Raw genomic sequence first — 26,810 nt, 5'->3', positions numbered from 1 at the left:
ACATCACCCTACCACCCACAGAGCAATCCAGTTGAGCGGCTCAATAGGACCATACTCCAGATGTTAAGGACACTGACTGAAAGTGAGAAACTGCGGTGGAAGGATCACCTCCCGCATGTCGTACACGCTTACAACTGCACCAAACATGAATCTACTGGCTACTCACCCTTTTTCCTCCTCTATGGTCGTCATCCACACCTCCCAGTTGACTTGCTGTTTGGGTTAACTGAAGAAAAGGAATCATACTCACCTAGAGGATATGCAGAGAAATGGGCTGAGAAAATGTCAGAAGCCTACCGTATTGCATGTGAAAATAGTAAGAAGTCCAGTGCAAGAGGGAAAGTAACCTATGACAAGAAAACAAGAGGAGTCGTACTACAGCCAGGAGACAGAGTTCTGGTAAGAAACCTCAGTCAGCGTGGAGGACCAGGGAAGTTGAGGTCTTATTGGGAGAAGGCTATCTACGTGGTCAAAAGCCAGATTGCTGAGAATCCAGTATACATCGTCTGCTCTGAGAATGGTAATCAGCAGAAAACCAGAACACTGCATCGCAATCTCCTGTTGTTAGTGAATGACCTACCTATTGAAATGACTCCACCGGAAATCAGAACTGTGCCTAAAAAGAAAACAAATAACAGACAAAGACAAGGCAGAGTGTCAGAAACACAAAGACAAGCAGACATGAGTGACAATACTGACAGTGATTCAGAGGATGACAGGAACGGCGGATACTGGCTAAGAATACCTGCTGAAAGAACAGAGGAAAGACCTGCCGTAGAACCTACAAGGGAAGAAAATGATACTGTACCTGAACACTTACCACGTCCTGTCCTGTCACATGAAGAGAGTGGAGACGAAGAGAGAGAAAGCACTGATGGAGACTTACCTGTCGTAGCCAGACCTGAAGAAGATGTCATCGAACCTGAGGAAGAAGAGGAAGATGAGTACCCTAACCCAGCCCAATCCCCAATACCCCAGCCCAGTCCCCAAGCTCGATCCCCAGCCTCACCTGAAGAGCAGGGCCAGTCAGAGGTCAGGAGGTCCACCCGTGAGAGGAAGCCCAGACAGTGTCTCACTTATGACTTGCTAGGTGAACCGTCAGTGCAGGAGCAGGTTACAGTCAACTCAGTATTAGGACACACATTACAGTACTCACCTGTTGTACATATGCCTCACCACACTCCACCACCACACACACTGATGCAATACCTATCACCCTTTGGTATACCATACTCGCATCCCATCTTCTACACTCACACACCATACACACCGTGTCCTTATCATACACCCGACACACACATTCCACCCATGATGATTGCTTGTTAGTGAACTTAGAAGAGAAAGAAAGAAGGATTAAGAGTGTCTTTGGAAATGTCAGGAGCCATTTTTATTTGTCAGGGAGTGTGTGATGCTCACTAAAGTGATTGTATTATTTGTAACCAGTGTCTTTCTTTTTAACTCGGTTTGTGTTTTCATGTAATTCTCCAACAAAACCACAGATAACCTGGTCAATAGGTGGCAGTGTAGGACCACAGGTAAAACCTGTCTTTCCAAAGTGTAGTGTCTTCAGCGCATGCGCCACCGTCTCCCTCCATAACTCTAGGAGATGGTGAACAAACGCTACAAGGTTTTGCTGTCTCCCTTCTTTAATATTCTTATCCTGTTTTACAGGTGGGTAATATACTTCACAAACCACAGAAATGATTATCGTTTGTTTATGCACGTTTAGAGATGACTCAGGACATTGTTTGTTGTTATTTAAGAGTAAAACGGGGATTTAGGAAGTTTCCCAGTGTTTGTAGTGTGGACCACACACTTGAGTCAAGATGGCGTCAGGCCACGTTGAGAATGTTCCGTCATGTTACAATAATTAATTGTCTGTCATGAGTATCACCGCTCCAGTTTTAGGCTTTGTTTTGATTTAGATTCCATTATTTATTTTGGTTACATTCTACAGTGTTAAAAGGGTTTTGGGGAAATGGTTTTACACTATACTACACCATACTGTTACTGTTTGTATTAAGTCCTGAAATGATGCTTTTAGCACGTTTATATGAAAATGCACTTAAGAGGCATGTTTACAGTATTTGTCCAAAAACGGATTTAAAGTGATAATGCAGAAAGATGACACATATGTGAAATGGTGGTTATTTTTATGTATTTTGGAACAGAATGACAAGAGAATGTTTATTGTATTTTGGTTGGAATTCTGAGTAATATGTGGAATGTTCTATGAACAAAGAACATGTGAACTGTGAATGTATATGGGATACAGTATATGTCTAGACAGACAGTAAAATACAGTTCAGTATTAAATGCTGAATATAATATTACAGTATTATAAATACTGGGTAAATATAAGTAAATGGACAGTGCAGCAGTAGTCAGGGTAATATTGTATTGTTTACTGTGATATTGTGAATAAATGATATAACTCTAGGAGATGGTGAACAAACGCTACAAGGTTTTGCTGTCTCCCTTCTTTAATATTCTTATCCTGTTTTACAGGAAACATATATCTGTCAATTAGGTGTCACATTTGTGATACCTGTTACATCTGCAGCCAAGAACAAATCTATTTGGATGATCATGTCCTTGACACCCAAACTTGTCCAGAAGCACTGGACAAGATTACACCCATATTGAATGTGTGGTACAGTAGTTGGACCACATTTTTGGAAAATGCTACGCCTATATCACAAAGTGCAAAAATCTTCAGTTTTATGCATACATTCTTTTCCAGCTTTTCCATTTTTTTAAAGGTCCATATTTTTGTGACCGTTTTGACATCAATGAATCTCATTCATGCAAGTCTAATGTTCTAGACATCGTATTTGAGTTTTTTTTAAACCCATGGATGCGACTATACCGGCATGGCCTTTATGTTTGGCCCAGAGGTGCCGCACACACGCAGCCATCCCTCCAGTCTACGGGGGAGGGAAGGCAACATCAAACAGTTGAGACGGTGGTTGGTTTGGCCTGAAGAGGAAGGGTCACCCATGCAGGGACAGAGGGGGATGAATAATTCACTCCCTGAAGCCCAGGCTTCATCTTTTTTGATGTGAGACTAATATTTAACAGGTCTCTGTGTGTGTGTGTGTGTGTGTGTGTGTGTGTGTGTGTGTGTGTGTGTGTGTGTGTGTGTGTGTGTGCGTGTGTGACCCCATCACACTACCTAGACTTTATTTCCGTTTGCTAGGAGTGTGCCTCGCCCTGCGCTCACCCCCAGCTGTGTGTGATCTCCTGGGCATCTCAATGCTTCTGGCAAGGTTGGAATGCAGGTGGCTAGACTGGTGATTCTTAACCTTTTTCCTGTCAAGGACCTCCAATTGTATATGATTTTTTTAAACAAATCCCTGGTCTCTCTCTCTCTTTCTCTCGGGGACCACAATCTACATTTTAAAATCCTCAGTGATCTGTCTGTTAATTCTGATCGTACAAACCCATAACTTAGGGTCCATTTGGTTCCTAACTAATAATAATAATAATCATTTAGCTGTGTGAACCCCTCTCAAAGCCCCTCAGACCTTTTGTGGGTTCCTGAACCGCATGTTGAGGACCAGTGGGCTAGAAAGACTGATGGTGTGGTCTGGTCAACACGGTGCTCTACAAAACATAGCCGATGTTGTATTTTCGCTATTCGGGTAGTATGACAGTAAGGGTATAAGGGCTTAAAGCTGCTATAAGAAATAATAATTATGTCAAAAATGTAATGACCTTTTTATTTTTTATTCTTTTGGTATTCAGACAGCCAGCAATGGGTAGAACGCTCCCAAAAAAATGTTCTCTGTGACACATCTAGGGGTTGCAATCTGCATTCAAATATTTTCCTAGAAGCTTTGTCATTGGTCGGTTTGCCTGTCTGCTTCCTGATTGGTTAGTCATTGCGACAGGTTTCTTTTCGACCAATGACAAAGTTTCTAGGAAAATCTTTGAATGCAGATTGTGGCCCCTAGATGTTTCATAGAGACTACTTTTTGGGGGGGAAGCGTTCTACCCATTGCTGGCTTTCTGAATACCAAAATATAAAAACAAAAAATTGTTGACATATTATTACTTATAGCAGCTTTAAGTTGTTAAAATGGACCTAAATTAATATGATTGTGTGTATGCACGTACATTCTCCAAGTTTAATTAACATTGTGGATAGTTACTGTGTGCCAGCTGCACAACCGCATGCAGATATGGCGGAGTTGGCGAAGACAAAATGAGATTTTCAACAGTTAAAATTCTGCCGTGGCTGACATTAATTGCTGGCATGAAAATCAATCTCACTGTTGAAATGTATTGACTTCTTAATTATCTGAAGGTCATTGACTGCAAAATAGCTGTCTACAAAATAAATGTCTTTATATTTGTGTGTACCCCCCCCCCCCCCCCCCCCACCACCACACACCTCCTCTTTACAGATTCAGCACTCCACATTGTCTAGGCAGCAATAACTCTTCCAAAATGGATTGATGACATCTTGGAATGAAAACCTGTTCGTATTTCCCTACAGGTGACCTCCAAGTTTGACTGAGCTGTGGAAATTATAAATATCGCTCTCACTAAGAAATCGGGTGTCATCTTCCTTCAGATGTGATCGTGTTCATGCAAACGGCAGATTTGTGTGGCTGTTATTATGACTGCTGTCAACATCGATGTACTGTTAGGATAGTGACACCAATCTGCTGACTCCACTCCTACGTCCTACCTTGATGCGGCATTCGGACTTCAATTTCTATAATTAACCCAAACAAAAGACTCAAACGCGTCGTAATGAGCATTGACAGGTTAACTGTACCCACGCCTGAAGACCGATTCCTCCGGCGCATGCATGACACTGTCACACGACGGGAGCATAAATTAGACATGGAGTGTGTGTAGGTGTTCATAAGTACAAGTTCATTCGTTTCTGCTGCATACTACACTGTGTCTCTGTGTGCCCCTATGTCAGTGCCAAACATCTGTGTTCCTTTTCACAATAGGCATACTGTATATTCTTGCATACATTCCTACCTGTGTTTGTTCAACTGTTCATATGAAAGTTTGTTCAGACTCCTCTACTAATTACAGTTGCTTCTGTACAGAAGTTCTTTTGCTCACATTTATGAAAAACAGCATACACACACCTGTATCTCATTATAAATCATGGCATGAAAATCAGCTTAATTGGAATTGTTCACAAGTCAACACGTTAGTGTCAACTCCCTTGATATTTAACTGAAAAATGCCTTTACACTTTATACCCATTTATGCATTTCCACGTTCATCTTCATGTAGGAGAAATGTCTGTCCGATGGCTGAGGAAAGGAGCGTGAAATAAAGTGCAACTTCAGTGACTGAAATAGAATCCTTAATGGAGGAAGTTGAAAAAAGAAAATACATGATGTTTGGAGGTCTTAGCACTGGCATTTGACACAGAAAGAACAGTGATAGAAGGTCACTGCCGGCCCAGGCGGTGGCGTAACCGTCTGGGCACCCGACTGGTAATCCAGTCGCAGTGTGCCGCGGGTTCGACTCCCGAGCCCGACACGGCCTTTACTGTATGTCTTCCCCCATCTCTCTCCCGTTACTGTCTGTCCCTTCAAAATAAAAAGGCGTAAGCCGCAAAAAAATATCTTGAAAAAGAAAAAAGAAGGTCACTGCTGCAGTCCCCACTTTAGGTTCACACATTACAAGAAAAATAATGGAATGAGATTGCAGGCCAAGGCAGGAGCGGCACATGGCTGGTAGCCTCTGACAAATGATTATTTGTGTTATTATCAGAGTTGTCTGATTAGATTGTTCTCAATGTCTTCAGACAGCACCAAAGCAGCCATTGTGAATGGTGACACATACACGTCATCATCATATACTCCAATTGGGATTGATTGCATGTGTATAATTAGGGGGTTTGTTTGTTTTTGAGAAATGAATCACCCCAGCTAATTTGTAACAATTTGCACCAGCGGGGACAGAAGCCCTTTCGACTTCTCTTGGCCAGAACAGGCCATCAGAAAACTTTACTGTGAACCTTTATTGAACTGATACAGAAACTAGACTGTTACACTGAGAGCAAGAACAGCTTTGTGCACAATCTTTACTCGCTACATGCCATTAAATCTCAAAATAATTCCAATCTGTGTGCGCCTACTGCAGTGTAAGTAAACACCCTCTCATCACAAGGTTCCTTTGCATCTTTGTGTAGAAAGTTGCTCAGCATCATTATGAATCGAACACCAAGGCATTAAAAGGACATCTCAAATAAGAACAGGACACAAATGAGTTGCAGGCACATAACTAAGCAAATGCCCGTCTGAACAGGTGGGTCTTGTACAGTACGTTCTGTGTTTGTGTGCTGTGTGTGTATGTGTGCGCTGTGTCTCGGCCCTGTGTGCGTGTCAGGTAGTGAACCCATCTCAGGCTTATTATCAGTGAAGTGACAGCAGGCGTCAGGCAGCAGCACAGATGCCTTAATGAAAGCAGGACCTTGGCTAATTGGTGACACGGTGGCACTGTGGCAGCCAGAGAGGCAGTTATAATACCGGTGTGGCAGGAGTCCGATGGAGAGGACAGCGGGTTTCGGTGCTCACGCCGCTCATTTAAACCCGTCATGTTCACTTGCCGAAGACACGGAAAGAACGATCACCCACTCTCCCACACACTTGTCTTTCCTCCTGCAAATGCAAATAACTCCCTGCTGATAGACCATCAGTAGCCCCCTTCATGTATATATGCATACCGCTAGTTTTTCCACAGAACCAACAGACCGGTAAATATCTATACATGATTTTCCAGAAAATGTAGATGTTTACCAGAAGACTGGGGGGTATGGGGGGGGGGGAAAGCAAATAAGACGCATGCTGGGAGATTTGAGGTGGTTGGTTAGTGCTAGATTGTCTGGGCTGGATATTGAATGCATTTCATTCTCGACTGAATAAGGAATGGTTACATGCATTACTTTTTCGCATCACTTGAGAACAGGGCGGGTTCAACTGACAGACAGCGAGACCTCAAGGATGGAGAAGAACACACTGAGTGAGCCACTAGGCGGGCAAGTGTCTGCACAGAGTGCTGGAAAGCACGTCTTCTCTCAAAGAGAGATGTGGGATGAATGAATATGCAAATATGCAAATGGCGTGTGTTTGAATGGAGAGGAACTGTAAACATGATTTAGAACAACAAGAGAGACCTGTTTAACGAGAAGTTAGCTCTTGTCACCGAAAGTGAAAACACTGTGATTATTTAGTCATGAGACTTACGGTAGGATCACTTGTCAGCGTCAGTGTGTCAGCCTGCGTATTTGCTTGTTTATTATGTTGTTGTCACACTTCCCAGTCTGCTGGCAAATGCTAACATTTACTGAAAATGATTTTGACACATTTACAATAGCCAGACCTACCAGATCCTGACTGCAAGGGCTGACCTTTCACTCGTGTGTGTGTGTGTGTGTGTGTGTGTGTGTGTGTGTGTGTGTGTGTGTGTGTGTGTGTGTGTGTGTGTGTGTGTGTGTGTGTGTGTGTGTGTGTGTCTGTGAGGTCGGGACGGCTAACCTAGATTTCTTATGCCTGCAGTAGTGTTTAATGCCTCAGTAAAGATCAACAGGGCCTGCCGCCATACTATGTCATTATAATGCATGTCATTACAATGGCAAATTAGTTGTAGTTGTAGCGGCCAGCCTCTCTCCATAATGATGACTTAGCCCCACTTGCTCTGTGAGCGATTACCATCTGGCACTGTAATGTAAAATGGCCTCATTCCTCATCTTGGAGATTGACTGGTTCCAGAGGAAAGTCCATTAAATTCTGTGTGCCTTGCTCTTGATCAAAGGCTTTGGCCACACCTCACTTTATCTTTCTCTGAAGACCGAAAAGAGCTTGTAGATCTGCTATTTCTTTGGCTATTTTATGTTATTCTTAAAGGGGGGGGGGGTTCAAGTGGTTAAAGGACCACTTCACCACTTTTCAACCTATCTTCATATAATAGGTCCTCACTAATAATCATGATAAAATGGCACGATTTTCTTCCTACTCAGTCTGTGTCTTATAGGAGGGCTGTGGGCAGTTTAGAAACCGTCCTCCAGTGACATCATCATTAGGCAGAATTTTTTTTAAACAAGATTTCTTTTACAACAATGTGAGAATGATGGCTTCCATTTTCACATTGCAACTTTTCGGGACTAGAAAGCCTGCAGTTTCTATTAGCTTGTATTCCCCATCAATGATGTCACTGGAGGACGGTTTCTGAACTGCCCACAGCCCTCCTATGAGACAGACCGAGTAGAAAAGAATTGCGCCATTTCTTCATGATTATTAGTGAGGTCCTATTATATGAAGATAGGTTGAAAAGTGGTGAAGTGGTCCTTTAACCACTTGAACCCCAGCATCCATTATTCTGGGGGGAACATTAGCCCAAATGGGCTGATCTACAAGCTCACAACGTGTCACGATGCGTATCAGCTAATTTGCCAAAGCGATTTAGTATAGAGGGAAAAAAGAGCAGACCAAGTACAGAGCCAAAGCTCAAGTTCATCATTATGTATTGAGGGTTTAAATGGTTATGCTATTTTCTAAATTTTTCTGCTATTGTTTTAAATTTGTAAAGTGTTGACTCTCCCTCTTGACCAAGATAAAAAAAAAGGCCAAACACATTATTTTGGTCTTGTTGTTCTTCGCGCCGCACGTAATGACCTGATCAAGTCATCCTCTCACCACGGGGCCTGACAAACATCCCAGCGAATCTCATTCCCTCCTTCCACCTCACCGCTCTCCTTCTGACATTGGTGACAGATTGGGCCCCAGTCTGTGATCATTCTGGCTGTCCTCTCCCGCTGCACAGGGACATCAAAGAAGGCAGTAGAAGAAGAAGAAGAAGAAGAAGGGGGAGAGGGGGGGGGGGGGAATCAGAAACATTTACATATATCAAATTATGTATGCATTTTAATTAGTGCTGCCTCTGCAATGACGACAAAATTAAAAACGATTTTTGCATCAAGAGGTTGGCAGATGAAATGAAGGTAAAGCCAGATTCCTCATAACCAGGTCTCAGCTTAATACGGTCACATTTTTAATTGAAGAACTACTCCCTGAAGACGGACCAACTTTTACCTGAGTCCAATAGATAGATTAGGATTAGTCTTATTAATTCTTGCTAATGCATTCATACGCATTAATCTTTTTCCATGATAATTACATGTTTTTCTTTGATGGCTGGCCTCTTTAACTTTTTTATGCCCAAGTGTGCTGCTGCTGCTGCAACCTCTGTAGAGCAAATCCCTTCAAAACCCCCCAAGTTAACTCCATCTCAAACAAATTGGGTTACTTCGCTGTTCAAAAGTACGTGGAGGTGTCATATTACACCCAGGTTGTACATTATGGTGATGCAGAACTGGAGATGCAGCGCTATATACAGTAGCTGTGCTCAGTGATGGACAGTATCTATTTTCACATTTCAAATGAATCCAATGGGGACTCTTGGGACCCAAACTACTATATTATGAATTAACCACTTATGCCCTGGTTATTTCAAATATAGTGAAAATAGCTGAATTACAAGATCACAACACAACACATCGCACCGCGAGGCGATGAGCTTGTGGATCTGTTACTTTCACTATTTTAATAAATATTCACTTTTGAATACTCAAGTATTTATGATTACATACTTTGTCCACCGCTGGCTGTGGTTATTTAATATTTTATTTTTATCCCACGATTTTGTAACCCATTTTTCACCCCTGTGTCAATTATCTAATGTGATCCTGGGCTCTACACACCCTCCGCCAACCTAGTCCCCATATATGGGGGACATGGGGAGAGCAACGGACTTGAACTCATGCTTCCTTCATGCCTGAGTGTCCAAGTTGCTCCTTTAAACCTGGGCAGAGTTTCCCTGGTTGGACGTAGCGCATGGAAGGAACACGTTATTCCAACGAGTTCCTTTCCTCTCCATCAGGCGCCCCGGCTGGCCAGGGGGAGGCAGTTTAGAGACCAGGATTACTGCATGTTTTTTGTGATGGTACCTACCCTAGCCTAGGGTAGGTACCTGGGGACACAGGGAGATAATGCAAACTCCACACAGAAAGGCCCTTTCGCTAACCCCGCCTCGGGTATGGGCACTGATGACGCAGAGTAGGAAACACGCCGCCAGCACCCACAGCGTCCCGATCGGGAATCGAACCCAGGACCTTCTAGCTGTGAAGCTGTGCCACCGTGCCCCCCGCTGGCTGTGGTTAATGAGTGAAATATATATTTATTTTCGTAGTCATTGACACAGCTGTATGACCAAGTCGATTGCAAAATATTTCGCTGATGTGTCAAGTCATCCAGCTGAGAAATCTTTTTAATAATCTGGCTGTGCTACAGCACATTAGAAGCAATTTCACTGCGACAAAGAAGGTCAGCCGTGGGGTCACATTGTTTTGTGTGCTCATTGGACTATTATCTCCAATCGGAAGAGAGAGAGAGAGAGAGAGAGAAAACCATTTTCTGAATTCCATTCTAATCATTCTAAGTAGCTCGCCGAGGTGGAAGTTCATCTTGCGCACTTGTGAAAGGCTATGTTTTTTTTTTTTTTAGAGATTAAATTGCACGCCCTCTGACGTGTGCAGCTTATCTCACACTAACGCATGCATGTGCACATGCAAGTGTGGGCACGCAAGCATGGTCTTGCGCACAAGACACACACACACACACACACACACACACACACACACACACACACACACACACACACACACACACACACACACACACACACACACACACACACACACACACACACTCTGCAGCGGAGCCCCAGTGGCCCATAGTGGCTTAAGCCTAACTTTTGCTCTGTTGATAGTGTTGTGTATGCTGAAAGTAGCAGACCTACAAGCTCACATGTGAGCTGGTATGTCTGGTATTTTCGGGGCGTCACATGAAGTATGATCAAGTATAAATAATGTTTCATGCTGACGTTTACTCAGCAAACTCACCATTGCTTTCCACCAATGCATTTACAAAGACCTACTGTATCTTGGATCGCATCACTGTCATTTGATGTTTACAGTGGTACTCTGCCAGCGCAGGGCCAGTAACTTGTCTGTCACGCCCCTGTAAACTCACCAGGATTAATTAAAGAATGATTACTATATGCCAGGATATCTCCCCGTTCAACCCTTATTTTGAAGATCCAAAACACTGCAACCGGAACCGGATGTTGACTGAATGGTGTGTGTGTGTTGTTGGATCGGTTGTTGATCTCTCACTAGCTGATGAGAAGTACAGGCCGGCACCATTACTGCGACCACTAGGCTCCGTGCAATAAGCGTTGTGGGTGTACGCACAAATCAAGATGACGCAGTCCAGTGTCTAATCTAACAACAGATAGCCATCCAAAGCTAATGGGAGTAGCCTTTCCACTAGATGGGATCAAAATATTTTATACAACTGAATTAACATAACCTACGTGTTTTGGTGCTTGTCGACAATTAACGTAGGCTAAGTTTTTCGGCGAGGTAAGGCTTATTGGGGTCTTGCACCAGTGATGTGGGTTGAAATGTAAGCAAATATGTAATCGCAGCGAAGATATGCGTCAACATTTTGGACAACTGTTTCTTGACAGTTTTCTCTCTGTGATGGTGCCAGAGCGAATGCCAAGGTGGGCATCTGCTAGCTACAGTGGCGGAACTTTCACGCCTGAGTCGCTCCAATTCTGTCAATCCCCTAATTCCAGGAGGGATATTATCCTTCACCTGTTAATATGTTTTTAACCATTTTATCAATTTACTTGGTAATACGTAGAGATTTGCTTAGCATGTTTAATATATCTACACACACTGCCACACGCGGAAAAAGTCAACAGCAGCTGACGTGTGAGGCATGTCGAGGCATGGATTCAGAAGAAAATTCCCTCCATCTCGACTCTCAACCCACATCTCCACCTCATTTCCATTCTCCTAATATAATCCTTGGTCCTTATTGGCACTTATTGGTTCCTTGAACAGAGATTGTAGTTACACTCAAAGACAAGTACTCGACCCCCCAAAGGTCAGATCTTTGGTTTGCTTAATAATGTCTTTTTGAAGCTTACCTGTAAATATCCTGGTATTTTATTGCGTTTCATATATCTCCAAAGCATTAGCAACTCAAATCTGGTTCGCTCCCCCATAACCCGACAACACCGTGCATCCAACAAGGCTTGTTTTTGTTGTTTGGTGTCCTTATACTCTTGAATTAAACAAATTATGGAGACTCAAACGTATATGCATAATTCATAGGACATGGAATATTAAATGAGGGCAAAGATAGAGCAAAGAAAAAATGTATAATGAAAAATAATTGGAATCTTGACATATACATTTATTGAAAAAAGATTTTCTGAGGATTGAAACACACTATGGGACATGTGGACAAGCACCAATTAGCTAATCTAAATTCTGACCCGGTTATGGGTTCTTGTTTCTCATGTAAAAGCTAGAGCTGGATACAGGCGGCATTCCACACCAGTGGGCCTGCATGACGTTAATGCCCAGTAATATCGGCCAGTGCACCGTTTGCTGTGCAGCATAATGAGCAAAATACTTGAAACCCTCTGATAATCTCTGCAAACAGGCATGCATTGCCCCCCAAATTAGACAGATCACATTATGTCGTGGCACAGTGGGAAAACTCCAGCCATAATGAGGGATCGCTGGGTACCATAGGGGCATTTAATCAAGGTTTTGACCAGAACGGACAGCATGGATAACACTCGGAAGCCTGGCTTTAACAGAACGAACGGCACAATCAAAGTACGACCTTTCTGGACGTCAACAGACCTCGAGCGTGACACTTCACGCAGCATCCAAATATTCACCAGTCAAAATGTATTTATTTGAAGTTGGCAGGTTGGAAAACTCAATCAGCCACTTTAAAGTTGGCCAGTTGCATCTTTGGGGGCTCTGTTCTAGAGAAATAATATTTGGAATGGTTAAAGCGGATGGTGAATTGTGTGAAAACTTCAGCTACAATGGGCGGCCCATCTCTCCCCATCCTGTAACCCACTGGTTCTCAACATGGGGTTCGGGGGACTCCCCAGTGGTCTTTGTGTGGGTTCCAGACCAGGTGGTCTGCACCTTATTATTATAATAACTTGAACCCCAGCATCCCAATTCTGGAGGGAACTTTCGTCAAACATCATGTTTAGAGCTTGTAGAGCTGCTATTTTTGGTAAAGAGATTGGTATAGACGTGAAAATAATGGCCCAAGTATAGTTCAGACTGAGAATAATAGTATTAAGTGCTTAATAGTAGGAACCAAATGGACCCAAGCTTACCGGTCTGTAACGCGGGAGACCATACAAATACGGGTCCATTTGTATACACAGAGTTCAATTAACACTCAGTATATAAGTACTGTATATGTGGATAAATTGCGGTTCCCAGAGATAGCCCACAATGGTATCAAATGGGGGTCTGTGGGGCGGTCCTATATGACACTGGGGGGTTCCTTGAAGTTAAAATGGTTGAGAATCACTGCTGTAACCCGACCGCCGCCATCGTCACCAACAGCTGCAGTCCAGAGTGATGACGATTAGATGACACATTATAGTCTGCATGGTGGCGTTCGTTGGCGTTCCAATGGCTGGAGGCATATTTCATGGAGGTTCGAATTTCCCAGAGCTGACAGCCGGTGAACAGTGGTGGAAAGTAGCTACACTAAATTTACTCAAGTTACGTACAGTACTTAATTACAGTTTTGAGGTACTATTACTTTACTTAAGTATTAACATTTTTCGGTGACTGGCTGTAGAGCTAGCATATAGTCGGTAACGATGGTTGGAGATTTATGCCCCACCCGGCTATGCAATACCCGTTGTACCCGTGTCAGAGTTCCACCAATCTGTCTGTGTTGTTTCATTTTCTTGACATATTAGAGACAAAGGAAATTACTTAAGGGGATTTTAGATATCTCTAATTATCACTCCACAAATCAGAAAATAATGTCAACAGGCATAAAAAACCCATTTTCGCCATGTTTTAGGAATCAGGCTATGAATGATATATTAACAAACCCTTCTGTAAATTCCTGCAAATATAGTTATGAATAAGACTGGAAATTTGGTGTAGGGCTGTAGGCTATGTGAGTATACAATTTTTGAATGTTTATTTTGCATTAGTTTGAACATTCGAATCCCGATCCTGGCGACGAACATTGCTGTGTGTCACTCCCCATCCCTCCCTCCTCATTTCCTGTCTATTTACTGTCCTATAAAAAATCGCCCCATATATATAAAGAATCCTGTACTTTTACCTCGTTACTAGATAACATACAGTATAGTAGGCTATATTATTATGCCAATACTTCTGTACTGTTCTTCATGTAACAGATTGTTTTTATATTGTGGTATTGCTACTTTTACTCATGTAATAAAAATAATCAGAGTACTTCTTCCACTGCTGACGGGGTGAATCACGCTCCATACTCTCACGTTGATTGTATATATGCCATAGTAGCCTGAGGACACGGCGCACGCATGGGCCTCCGGAGGCCAAGGCATCTCCGGAGCGCAGGCAGATGAGCGGCGACAAGGGGCACATGGCGTAGACAGCCAGCTCACCCAGGCGCCCACTGCCATTTAACAGTCGTCCCCTTTTTACTTTGAGCTGACATTTCTGTTTTACCTTCTCCCGTCCGACTCATCGCCTCTGCTTTGCCTCGGAGCTGTCTACCGGAAAATCAGGCAAGGGGGGAGTGAGGCGTGAGGGGAGAGAGAGAGGGGGGTGGGGAAAGGGGGGTATTCCCAAGGACAAACACATCCTCTTCCACTGGGACGCATGGTTGACACAGTATGTGTCTTTGAATGGTGCTCACTCAGGAAGCATGAACTCGGTTCGGGGTTCTCCCTAGGTTGTCAGAGGGCGAGTAGCCCCCAGGATTACAGCTTATAGGCATTATGAAAAAATGTGGTTACAAAAGTCATGAGATAAAAAAACAAAAAAATCTACATTTGCATTAGTAGAAGTGTTGATTTAACTCTGAACATTTTCACATTACCCCGGGTCTCCCAACAGTCTGCCGTGCATCCATGAGGCATGAATCACTGCTTGACCTCCACGAGAGATCTTATGCTTATGAGCTTCAGACGGGGCTACTTGACAAACAGTAGGTGTCCTCCACCATACGGACACATTCTAATCATTAAATGAAGTTCCGGGCTCTGTGCAGGTTGCTGTCGTACTCCCACGGGGAGGCTGATGAGGGTCCTCCCTGTGGCTGGCAGAGTGGCCAACATGGTGCGGGTGGCGGCGCCATGGGAGGGATGTTTGACATGATGACATAGTCTCCCCACCTCCTTTCTCCCTCGTCACTCGCTGGGACCACCACACAGCTTAATCCCCCCTCCCCCTCTCTGTCTCTCTCTCTCCCCATATCCTCTGTCAAAACAAGGGGGTTCTGTCAGCCACGAGGGTGTGTTGCAGCCTTCTCAGTCCCTGCCAACGGAAGCGCTATTACTGCCTGCCAATGCCCCAGGAAAAAAAAGGGAAAAAAAGAATACCCAATATGCATATTATTCTAATACCAGCCCGCCAAAGCCTGGAATTACTGGGCATGATAGCATAATGAATGCAGTGCCTTGTAGGATTCTACATAAAGCTGTTTTGCCACTTGGATGAATAATTCATACTAGCCCAGAGGCAATAAATCAGCCAGGCAAGAACTAAGAAAATTAGCCACCAATTAGTGTTTATTTATGGCGATAGTCGTTTTTTCATCAAGAGCTGAAGCCACACTGCCTCCGAAAAATATAGAAAGTAGAGTTTTTGCTGACCTCTGACCTTAGTTAGATATTGGGGGAAGTTGATAGCGAAGAGATGGACAGTTTTCCTTCCCTATGTTCTGGGTGGTTCGTTCCATCACGGTGGCATTTGCTGTAATCTCTGACGGCTGTCTGGTTGACACAGCGTCATGTTGGTGGAAACTACACTTCTCTCTCTGCGAACTACAGTGGTCCTCCAAAACAGAGGTTCTTTTTCATGGCAATCAAGAACCCCCATATTAATTATGTATTTGGCCGGGACTAGTTTTGTTAAAATGGTAAAAAAAAAACATTAAAAATGTGTCAATTCTTTTGAAGATTTCTTGACAATAGTAGATCTACAAGCTCACAACGCATCATGATACGTTGTCGGGTCAGCGTGTAGCTGATGTACAGTACATAGGGTTAAACTTAAAGTAGTTATGATGTTATATTAAAGATGGAGTGCTGTGTGCATCCTAAAACATGATCAGATATTATTGAGTGTTGCAAGTTAACCACTCCTATAGACAGCTATGTGTGTGGCTGTGTCCCTGTGTCCCTGGCTGTGTCAGAGCACGAAAATAGCGTTATAGCATTTGTTCACCACCAAGTGTCACTGTTGCACAGCCTAACACACAGACACAGACACACACAGGCCAGCGACGAGGGCTTGCACAGCACAGCACAGCTACAGTACAGCGACACTCACTTCAGACGGGTCTGATTTTTATTATATAATTATTTCCAGTTCATTAAGTATGCCTGGTTTGCTTGGTGGGTGATGATGGGTGGTGATGATGCTGCACCCACAGCTGTTGTTGTATGATAAAGGGGGAGGGGTTAGGGAAAGGGATGATATTGTGATGTCACTATATCACAGTTTTTTTCATTAGCACATTTGCCTCCACGAAGAAACCTAAATAAAAAAGGGAAGACATCATTGCACATAACCACACTAAGGCATCTAATGACCAAATCTATCACCAAACACATGAAAAACTGGAGAAAAAAAATCTGAAAATCACATCACTCACAAATCTTTTACATTTTGCTCGGGAACACCCGGAAGCCCCTCAAGGACCCTGCTTTGAGAGGCACTGTCCTTGAAGGATCCAACAACCCCATCCCCCTAACCAGCCAACACCCGGTGATGGTTCCTCCTTCAGCACCCCCCTCCCTCCTCAACCCCATCCCCCTAACCAGCCAACACCCGGTGATGGTTCCTCCTTCAGCACCCCCCTCCCTCCCTCCTCAACCCCCCACGTTTGCTGGCAGGCGGCCCGCACGCATTGATAGTCGTTAGTTGTCACTGGAGCGAGGCGACACGTCACTCCGATTGGCGGTGCCTCGTTGTTGAAAGTGATCGCTGCTGCCAAGGAGAGAACCCTCACCGCGGATAAATGGACACTGAGCAGCGTGCGAACAGAGAGATAAAAATGGCAGGGAGGAAACAAACCCTAGTCGACTGGACTCGCACCCCCGGAGTCCAGCCGTGCTTAACACCTCTGCTCCGCACAGAGAGAGAGAGAGAGAGAGAGAGAGAGAGGGGGGAGAGGGAGAGAGGGAGAGAGAAAGAGAGAGAGGGGGAGAAGGAGACAGAGAGAGAGACAGAGACAGACAGACGGTGGATAGATAGGAATATACTAAGTCTTGTGTTTTTCCTAAAGACACCTGGTAATACATGTCATTTTTCCAACATCTATTTTTAACATATTCCTTTTGTCATATTTTTAAATAACCATGAACATTCAGCCTTAAGTGCCGTCCACACCAATAATGATAACTATGGAGATACTGTAACTATAGCATGGATGGATAATAAAATGTGATCGTGGTGTGAGCATCCACAACGATAGACAATATACCGTTCTGTAAACACGGTGAACCTGAGAGCCATGTTGAACATTCATTCAGACGGATTTTGATTGGCTGTCAGGGTTTATATTGTTCTTGGCCCTGAAAGTGATCGCAGCGATAACATTCGCCACTGTCATTTCCATTATAGTTGTAGTGTGTGGAGACTGGAGAGCCTGCCATCCACTTGAGTTAAAGCGTTTTATTGTGCCGATTGAAAGGTCTTTAGTCTTTAAAAACAATTAGTTTTAGCACTGAGGAGCACATGACGATTTTAAAAGCATTCCAAGGTCAATGAGCAAAGAAGATATCTCCAGTCAATTCAGTGAAACACAAACAGAAATGATTGAAGGTTGGTTTTATATGAATCAGACAAGCTGTCGCCAGGGGGATAACGGAGAGAAAAAAGAAACGCCCCACCAAAGATTCAAAGGGATAACTCTCTAGCGTTTATGCTTCCCCTTTTCTTCTTTTGTGAGGCTTCCGAAAGAGAGGAAAAATAACGCCTCTGTGGAAGTCTCGGTCTAAAGCTCCTATTGTGAGCTCCCAATTGCGGCGACTGGGCTCGGCAATGAGTCACACATTGTGTTAGCCATAAGATAAGGTGGGCCAGGTGACAAGCAATGTCTTTGGCTACCCATAAACGCTTCCTCTGACTGCTGGGATAAGCACTGTTCCCTCTGTCAGGCCATTTACTTACTTTCACATGAATAGGGCCTAAGAATAGCGATCCCTCCCTTAAAAGAGTCCTCGGCGGTCTTCAGCTGAAAAGCATTAGCATATACTGTATGAATCTTCCCGTTTGGCACCGAGCCTGGTATCCACAGTGAACTGATAACCAGCACTGTAAAGAAAGTTACACTCTAATAGTTTACCATAGTAGTACTGTATGTCTTCTGACATGGGTCTTGTTACACTGCATGTGACGTCCTTTTTACCCTGGCTTTCTTGTACCGTGCATGTGTACTGACACAGATTGCTACATTTATGGCTGTTGGGCAAAAAACCTTGTATCTCCACATTTCATGTCTGGATGGTTTTCATTCATCATGAATGAATGCCCTATTTTTATATACTTTGTCACGGCACACAAATTATGCGAAAATAGCTGATCTACAAGCTCGAAATTTTGCCTATAATGACATGGCAAAAATAGGGACACGAGAGCTTGTGACTGAAAAATAACTACATTGGATACATTGGAACACAGGTTATTATTATTTTTAAATCCTCCAAAGTAACGCTATTGGACATGCAAGATTTCCACCCGACAGCGATGAAGTACAAGTACATTTAATATAGCCTACTTGGCAATTAAAGTCATATGGATTCTACATTTTGACCTCTTGAACCACCCTTTTATTATGCAGTAAGATTTCTATTTTGTTCACTTCACTTGGCTGATCTCGGTCTCATGTTGCAATGGCGTGTGAACCGAACGCCACTGTTCTGTTCATCAGACATGGGTCGTTGCTGCGACCACAGATTCTTTATTCCCGCGACTCTTGCGAAGTTGACGGACGGTGCTTGTTGTCACAAGCCATTGTGGTTTGTTTCGTCAAGTCTGCTGTCTAAAGTGCCGGGGATGTGTCTCCGCCAGTAATTAGCTACAGCCCTATAACCTGAATAATGCAATTATAGCCACGAGTGCTGCTTTCCCCAGCACCCGCAGCGATGCTGAATGAACTACAGGTTAATGAAATGTGTGCGCGCAAAATGGCAGATGCCTCTTGAAGAAAACCTCTCTCACCTAATTCATTAAGAGCCCAAAGCCTGAGGCGCGATACACAACGTGATCCAGCACTAAAATTCCCGCCTACTATGCAGTTTCGCGCCTTAATCATTGGAAAATACAAGCTTCTAAATGTCAAAGTTACACACTTCTACTTGTTAATGTTCTTGCACATAACACATTTACTTTTCCACCGAAACTTGTCTGAAATATAGCTGAGTGCTCTTTTTTTAATCTTTCAGGTAGCTCCTGTAGCTATGATTTTCTAATTCGTCTCCTCGGGAAGTTTACAGATGCCTGACTTGCCTAAACTGATTTATTACTCAGAGTTTTCAGCTGTTCAGGTTAACCACTTAAACCATTTTAGACTTTGGCTATTGGAAAGTACTAGACGCTCTACCAGCTCACACCACGTCGCTTCATTTACATCACTATCTCAAAAGGCATAAAACACCCCCCCCCCCACCCCCCAAAAATGATTAAAAATGCCAGCGTTAAAGTGGTTAATATTTGGATGTTTTCATTGTTGGAGGTGCAAATTCATAGCTTCTGATGCCAGATTTATATTCCCTAATCGGGGGGTCAGCGCCCAGTAAAACATACATGTCCACCTCTCACTCAAACATCTGGATATCCAGCTGGTGGCACGACCCAAGCTATTATTTTGGTACAATCAGTATTCAGTAACTTTCTGCATCCTTATAGCATAATAGGAGTGGGCTACATGTAATGCTTGCATAAAACAGTCCTCATTACTCAGCCATAATTGCAAAACAACTACACCTGTTCTCTTCTTGGCTCCATCTCAGGTCAATGGTCAATGTTAAAATTGGCTCTGCAACTCATTATGCTGATGTGAAACCATAGCTCTTATTGTTTCTCTCTAGCAATCTACATCTCTATATTTGTCCCTCTTTCTCTCTTTAAAAAAATACTTAGCTTACTTATTCGTACCCACTCTCAACTCGGAGTAGACACATACTGTACATAGTGTATTCCCGAAATATATCATTGTCACATTGTCTATGAGGTGTCATCTATTATTTGTGTCCCTTCTCTTAATGCAAAGCTACCAGAATGGAAAGCTATCAGAGACTATGGATCCAAGAACTATCTTGGCTCATTGGACCAAATGAAAGCATTAGATGCTCAGATAAAATCACTTTAACACTTTATTTTTGACAGTTTGTTCTGTCTGTCTGTCTGCCAGTTTGTTCTGTCTGTCTGTCCGTCCGTCCGTCTGTCTGTCTGTCCGTCTCTCTGTCTCCCGCCTCTCTCACTGACGGACTTTCTATCTAATCCAACGAAGCCTGGAGGTAAAACACGGTGTGCTGTGCAGTGTTGTTCTGTGCTGTAAACTGCATTGTAAATCAAATGCTTGATTCCCTCCTCTATCTTGGCACAGTAAATTACCCCAAATATGACTGAGTGCATAAAACTTGTAGTAAGCCATAAATTCTCAACATAAATCATATTCAGAATCACTTCAAGGATCCAAGTACGATACATTTATAGGATTGTGAAATTGTCATATTGGTGCAGACATATTGACAGCTCAAAGAGTTTTGCATGAAACCCCAGCTGCCCTCCAGCATTTCCATTTCCATCAGGGTCAACGCTGATGCCAGTGCCATTTTCCAGAGGCCATGTCAAAATAGCCTAATCATAGCAGCGAGTGCTGCGGTCTTGGGGTGTGAAAGACGGCTTTGGCAGCTCTCCTCATCTCTTGATTGATTCAGCTCTCCCAGCCAAACCGATATAGGCCCCACAGGCCCCGGGGATGTTGACCAGGTCTCTCACAGTGACGTTTGACTGGATCAGACATATCGGTGTAATGTTGGGAGTATTATGAGAATCGTGACCTTGGTCACTCAGCTGTCAACAGCTATTAGGGATACCCCGGGCGTCAGATGGACAGATTGACAGACGTCACTGTTTTTTAGAGAGTAACGTGGCCTCAGGGCCTCTGTACTTAGTTTTGTGTTTGTCAAGAGAACTTTTTCTGATGTGGATACGTTTTGTTATCGGCTGACTAATGTGAGGGGAAAATGATTATTAAAAAGTCATCACTGAGATATACTGTAAATGTGTAATTAGTGAGATTGAGAATGAATCTGTAGTACAAGGTTGTAAATGCACGGAAACCCAATAACAACTTTAGTCAAAATCTCTAATGTGCGAGTGTATTTATATGGATCTATCTTACACACTGGTTAAAGCATAGATTATTACACTGGAATAACAACATTGTCCAATTCAATGTTTTCTTCAGCACTTTATGGCTGGTGTCATGACAACGTTTGATTTATTCTCCGAACAACATCATTTTAAAGAGAGAAAAATCTGTAATTTAATGACCTAGCAAACTGCTGCGTGTCATAGTAAATTGACAGAATGTTGATTCCCCACAAATATGCCTACTCAATTGATTCACTCAATGTAGCCTGATTTTTTATTATGAACATTTTACACCTTACACCTCAATTAGAAATGACTAGTACTTACCCGTTCTGAATATATGGTAACGGATGGGTTATTAATTATTATTATTATGTGTTGTTGCGCGCGCACACACGCGCACGCTCGCGCACTTGTCAATTCAAGTCCCCCCGGCCCCGCGATGCGATACAAAAGTCCTCCACAGTGTACTGTGGAGTTGTGTGTTCACGTTAACATGCCCCCGTCCAACTGTCAGAGCAGGCTTTCAGGTGCCTGTGCCACGCAACCCCCGCGTTGGCCGCGATGCTTCCCCAAAGAGGAAGTTCTGTCGACTGACGCAAGAGTAGCTACTGTAGTAGTATCGTTCCCAGTATTAATCTGTGCCCGTCCCGACATGCATTTCGCTGGTGACACGTGATTTGCGGGGGGAGATGGGTTTTTTTTTTACGCAAATTAATTTAATTAAGATGATTGTTAGAATGTTTGGCGTGTGTAATGCAGGGCAGATGAGGTTGGAGGACAGGGCTGTGCGGCGCTAGGTTCCGTGAGGCGGTCCGTGCGTCGTGGCGTTGTGAGATGGTGGAGAAAGCGAGCAGCTGTCTTGCTCTATGCTAAGGAAGTACTCTGACTGACTGACTGACTGACAGTCCGCTAAATTATTAATAGGATTATTAATAGGATAATTTAGGCATTTAGCAGACACTCTTATCCAGAGCGACTTAGTGTTTATGGAACCCAATCAATAAACAGGCAAATAATCAGAATTCTGTTAACATTGTCCCACCGCTCCAATGCGGATACGCAGCATGCTAGTTGCTACCGCAAGTCCGCAACTGGCCATGCCGGCCAAGGAGGCCCGGGCTGTGTTTGTCCTTTTGGATATTAGTTACAGTGTTATTGAAGAGTCCTGCGGTGTGACCGGGCCTCCCAGAGGCTCTCTGCTTCACGAGTTTTAGTGCTGAGGCCTATAAGCCCAGCCTCAGCTGGCTTTCTATAGCAGCATGACCATGGATTTATCTTGCAGGGGACACAAAGGCCTGCCGTGATTCGAACACCAATGCCTCCAGTGAGGAAAAAAAAAAAAAAACTGTAAAAATCTTGAGCGTTCATTTGATTCAGCGAGGGCACAAATGCAACCAGCCGGACCCGTTATGGGTACATTTGTGCCTACTCAGACTTACAAATGGATAAATGAACACTGAAGATTTGACTGTGCAGACCAAGAGGACCCAACCTATGTTTTCTTAATATTATTCATTGATTAAGTGCTTCAATTATTTTCGGGAATTCTCTAATCAAGGAGAGAGCAAAGAAAGAGCTTCTCGCAAGGCGCTGTGTTTGTCTGATTTGATTTTAATTAATACTCTGCACGTACATATGGTGAGGGAGATATATGTGTTTGAACCTCGTGTCCTTTCCTGTGACAGAGAGAAATTCCTAGAAAGCGTGGCTCATATATCAGTAAAATATTGAATGTAAAATATTGAACATTTTAATATTGTTTCGCGTTCCCAGCTAGCAAGTCATGGCGCGCCGCCGACGTGAGGCGGTCCCCGCGCGCCGCGGATCGTGTCCTCCGCCGGGCGCGTGACGCGACGTGGGTGAGTCGTTCATGATCAGCGTGGGCCGCGCGCCCCGACGCGCGTGTAGCCGGCGCCCCGCTTCTCTGCCGCGACTCGAATGTCAGCTACGGACGGCAGCAGCAGGACAGCGTGAAGCTGTCTTATGACACCCCCCCCCCCCCCCCCCCCCATATATATTGCGACCCTCACCCCTCGATCCTCCCCCATGCTCACCTCCCTCCCACATATTTATAGAAACATAATTAAGCAGCAAATGTATACTTCATTTTGTTTCTTTATTAGGAAAAAAAAAAGGTTACAATGAAAACATTTAGACAGCCATGTTAAACATAAATAAAGGCACATAAACATAAAAAAAACATGGAAACATTTTAAAACAGACAAGTTTAGAATACAAGTGGTTGATTTTTATGCCATTTTTCTGAGAATGCACTTTAGGACCACACTTTGAGAACCACTGGCTCCTAAAATATATAAAACAGTAAAACACCAACTTTCCTGAAACCACCAGAACATTGTTGGATAAGACTGTCCACAATTCCACAGTTTTCTGAAAAACCTATGTTTCTATATCAGTGGTTCTCAAATTATGTCATGTCAAGGACCCCAGAAATATTATGAACACCGCAGACACCTATCTGAAAATATGTTGTTCCAGGGACTACCCAGAAGCAAAGAGGAGTTAAAAACGTTTGCTCTGAAATAATATATATTCAAAGATTTGCACATTTTCAGGATAATAGCAGACCTACAAGCTCGTAGCGCGGTCCCTGGAACAACATATTTTCAGATTGGAGTAAATCGTTTGAACACCAATGATACAGAAACATCTAGGGTTTTCAGAAAACAGTCATATCATTTAAACACTTTAACCATCATTTTAAAAGCCGTTAGATTGTTGGCAGATCTACAAGGATTTGCTATTTTTTTTAAATCGTGAGAATGTGTCCCAAACCCAGTGAACGTTTTACCTCAAATCTGCAAGGATTTAGAAGACATTTTGTGGAATCAGTTCTCAAGTTTAATTTCTTATGTCTATAAAACACCAAGTCTATTCTGTGTGGTTAGTTATGTAGGCCCAGTAATGTTGCAATAACAGTTACACAGCAATAAACAGAACACACAATCGAGATTCACCTTTTGAGCAAGAAATCGTGCAGCATACATTTGAACCCTTTTCATGCCAAAGTTATTTGAGCCACGGACCACCGTTTGATGAGCTGCCTGCTGTGCCTGGCCGTTTCCTTCCTTTATGAAGCCTGACTGGTGGTGGCCCCCAGCAGAAGTTCCAGGATGCACCCTATCCAACGTCTCCAGCTCTCAGACCCCAGGTTTCCGTCACTGAAGTCCAAGATCCCCTGGTTTTAGCCACTTTAACCATTATTTTAAAAGCTGTAAGCTGTTGAAAACGAGCTTGTAGATTTGCTAATTTTGAAACATTGTGAAAATGTGGCACAAATCTCTAACTATATATTCTTTTGCAGCAAACGTTTTAACTCAAATCTGTGAGGATTTAGAAGACATATCAGTTCTCAAGTTTAAGTGCTTAAGTCTTTAAAACACCAATTCTCTTCTGAGTGGAGTCAGGAGTTTCTGAGCGTAGCAATGTGTGTATGTCCCCATGTCTGTATATCCGAGCACGGAAAGCTGGGTGCGTTCCTTGAGGTCTGGATGTTGCGGGGACCCCCACACGGTACAATGCAGGCTGGGTATAGACTGGATTCCTCTTTATCCATCACCATCATCCACTTCCTCCACGTGACCTCCTCATCTGTAATTTGAACAAAATCAAATACAAAATTTATATGGATTGCATTTGTATAGGGCTCACAACACGTGAGCTTGTAGATCGACTATTTTCACCATGCAACCAAGTGTAAATTCAGGCATTCTGAAATAGGCCTACCTACCATCATTGCTGTGAAATGTGGGATAACGTTTTGATGGCTGTGAGAACCACTGCCTTAACCCATTTAGACCTGAGGACGCATCTGTGTCGCCTCATAGGTTTTAAACATTATTTTAAATGCTGTTAGCTGTTGAAAAATAGCAGATCTACAAGCTCATAGTGTGGCACAGAGTGCCACTGTACTCATCAATCATTTCACTTGACAGCTCACCTCTGTATTGTCCTCGTCCTCAACCGGCTTTTCTGTGCCGTCTGCTTCAACAAGTTTGCCTGCCTCTCCTAATCCAACATCCTATAATGTAAAAGCAAATAAAACAAATTGACATAACTCAATGTTTTCAGACAAACAAATTATAGACAAAACTTTATTTACAAAATGTTATGATGGTAAAAATGGTACACAGTTACACATTGTTGGGTGCCAATTTTCTGTCCTTGGTAAAAATGAAAATGAACAATTACCTTAAATTAAAGAACGATGTCTCAGCTCTGTACAGCATGTCACCTTGTCTGTAAAATGAAAACAAATTCAAGTCAAATTTCTTTCAAATGCAACAGCAAACTTGTGTTTGTTTTCAGTAAAAAAACGTTCAGTTGTTTCAAAAAGTAATTACTTAATTCAGTGGTTCCCACCAAATAACTGTTCAGAAAGAGCAGAGACAGGGCAGTTTTTAGAGGAGACAAGAACAGAGAGAAGAGTAAAAGAAATGGCTCAGAACGTACCTGCATGGCAGTGACCACGTCGGTCACTGCATCTGCACCTGTAATAGAATAACAAAAAAAGTATGTTTTAAACATTAGCCTACTATGTGATGTTTTTTACATTTGCAAGACAGACATTTGACGAAGATTTAGCCTTGCAGACCCCATTTCCATGCTGTATTGATGTGGTATAGGAGACTAAGTACTAAGGAAAGTAGGCTTTAGTTTTAGTTTTGTTGTTTTAGTTTTGTCCAACGGCAGTAGAGTCCAGATTGGGCTATGGACCAGAGCTACCTTAATATAAAACACCATAAGGCTTAAGCTGCAGTAGCTTTCTCTTTCTTTCTAACGGAGCTAGATGTTTTTAAGCCCGTTAAAATAGCATGAGTTTGCTAACCCTATCCCCCCGTCCAAACAATAGATTACCCAGGTAGCTAGCTAGCTAGCTGGCTGGCTAGCTAGCTAGAGGAAAACATACACAGATAAAGATCGAAACCATTCTAACACGTGCAATTACACTACACTCGGATATAAAAATACACTGACCTTTCGACTGAATTTCTCCGGAGAAAAACTGTGTAATATAAGCATTTGTTGGGCAGTCTTGTCTTCTGCCTCCAGCCCTCCACCATAGCGTCGACTCAACAGTCAACAAAAACAACAACACTGCAGTGACTGCAGGCAACAGCCTGCAATTCTGCAATGCATGCCGGGGAATGCCTCGGCCCCAGGCTAGCCTGAACTAAAGTGTTACAATTACTAGTCTGCAGGTACATATTATTATTAATAATAATAACAATAATAATAATAATAATAATAATAATAAATATAGCTGCAAGAAGAAGAAGAAGAATCCACTTAATTA

General features: G+C 43.1%; 1 protein-coding gene and 1 long non-coding RNA gene across 11 annotated transcripts in view; one reads left to right on the top strand and one right to left on the bottom strand.

Annotated features, from left to right (window-relative positions):
- The window catches only part of LOC310870755 (receptor-type tyrosine-protein phosphatase mu), a 255,299-nt gene that overhangs the window by 17,754 nt on the left and 210,735 nt on the right, over positions 1-26,810 (top strand). The gene's annotated exons all lie outside the window — the stretch shown is intronic.
- Positions 24,972-25,753, bottom strand: LOC310870368. Its single transcript, XR_014570229.1, has 3 exons — positions 25,706-25,753; positions 25,455-25,535; positions 24,972-25,105 (listed from the first exon to the last, which is right to left on the bottom strand). It is a non-coding gene; the product is annotated as an uncharacterized lncRNA (long non-coding RNA).

Source organism: Protomyctophum parallelum (assembly GCF_964188405.1).
Source record: "Protomyctophum parallelum genome assembly, chromosome: 14".
In the NCBI taxonomy this organism is placed as follows: domain Eukaryota; kingdom Metazoa; phylum Chordata; class Actinopteri; order Myctophiformes; family Myctophidae; genus Protomyctophum; species Protomyctophum parallelum.
The sequence above is the reverse complement of the archived record's forward strand: the minus strand, read 5'-3'. Positions and strand labels throughout refer to the sequence as shown.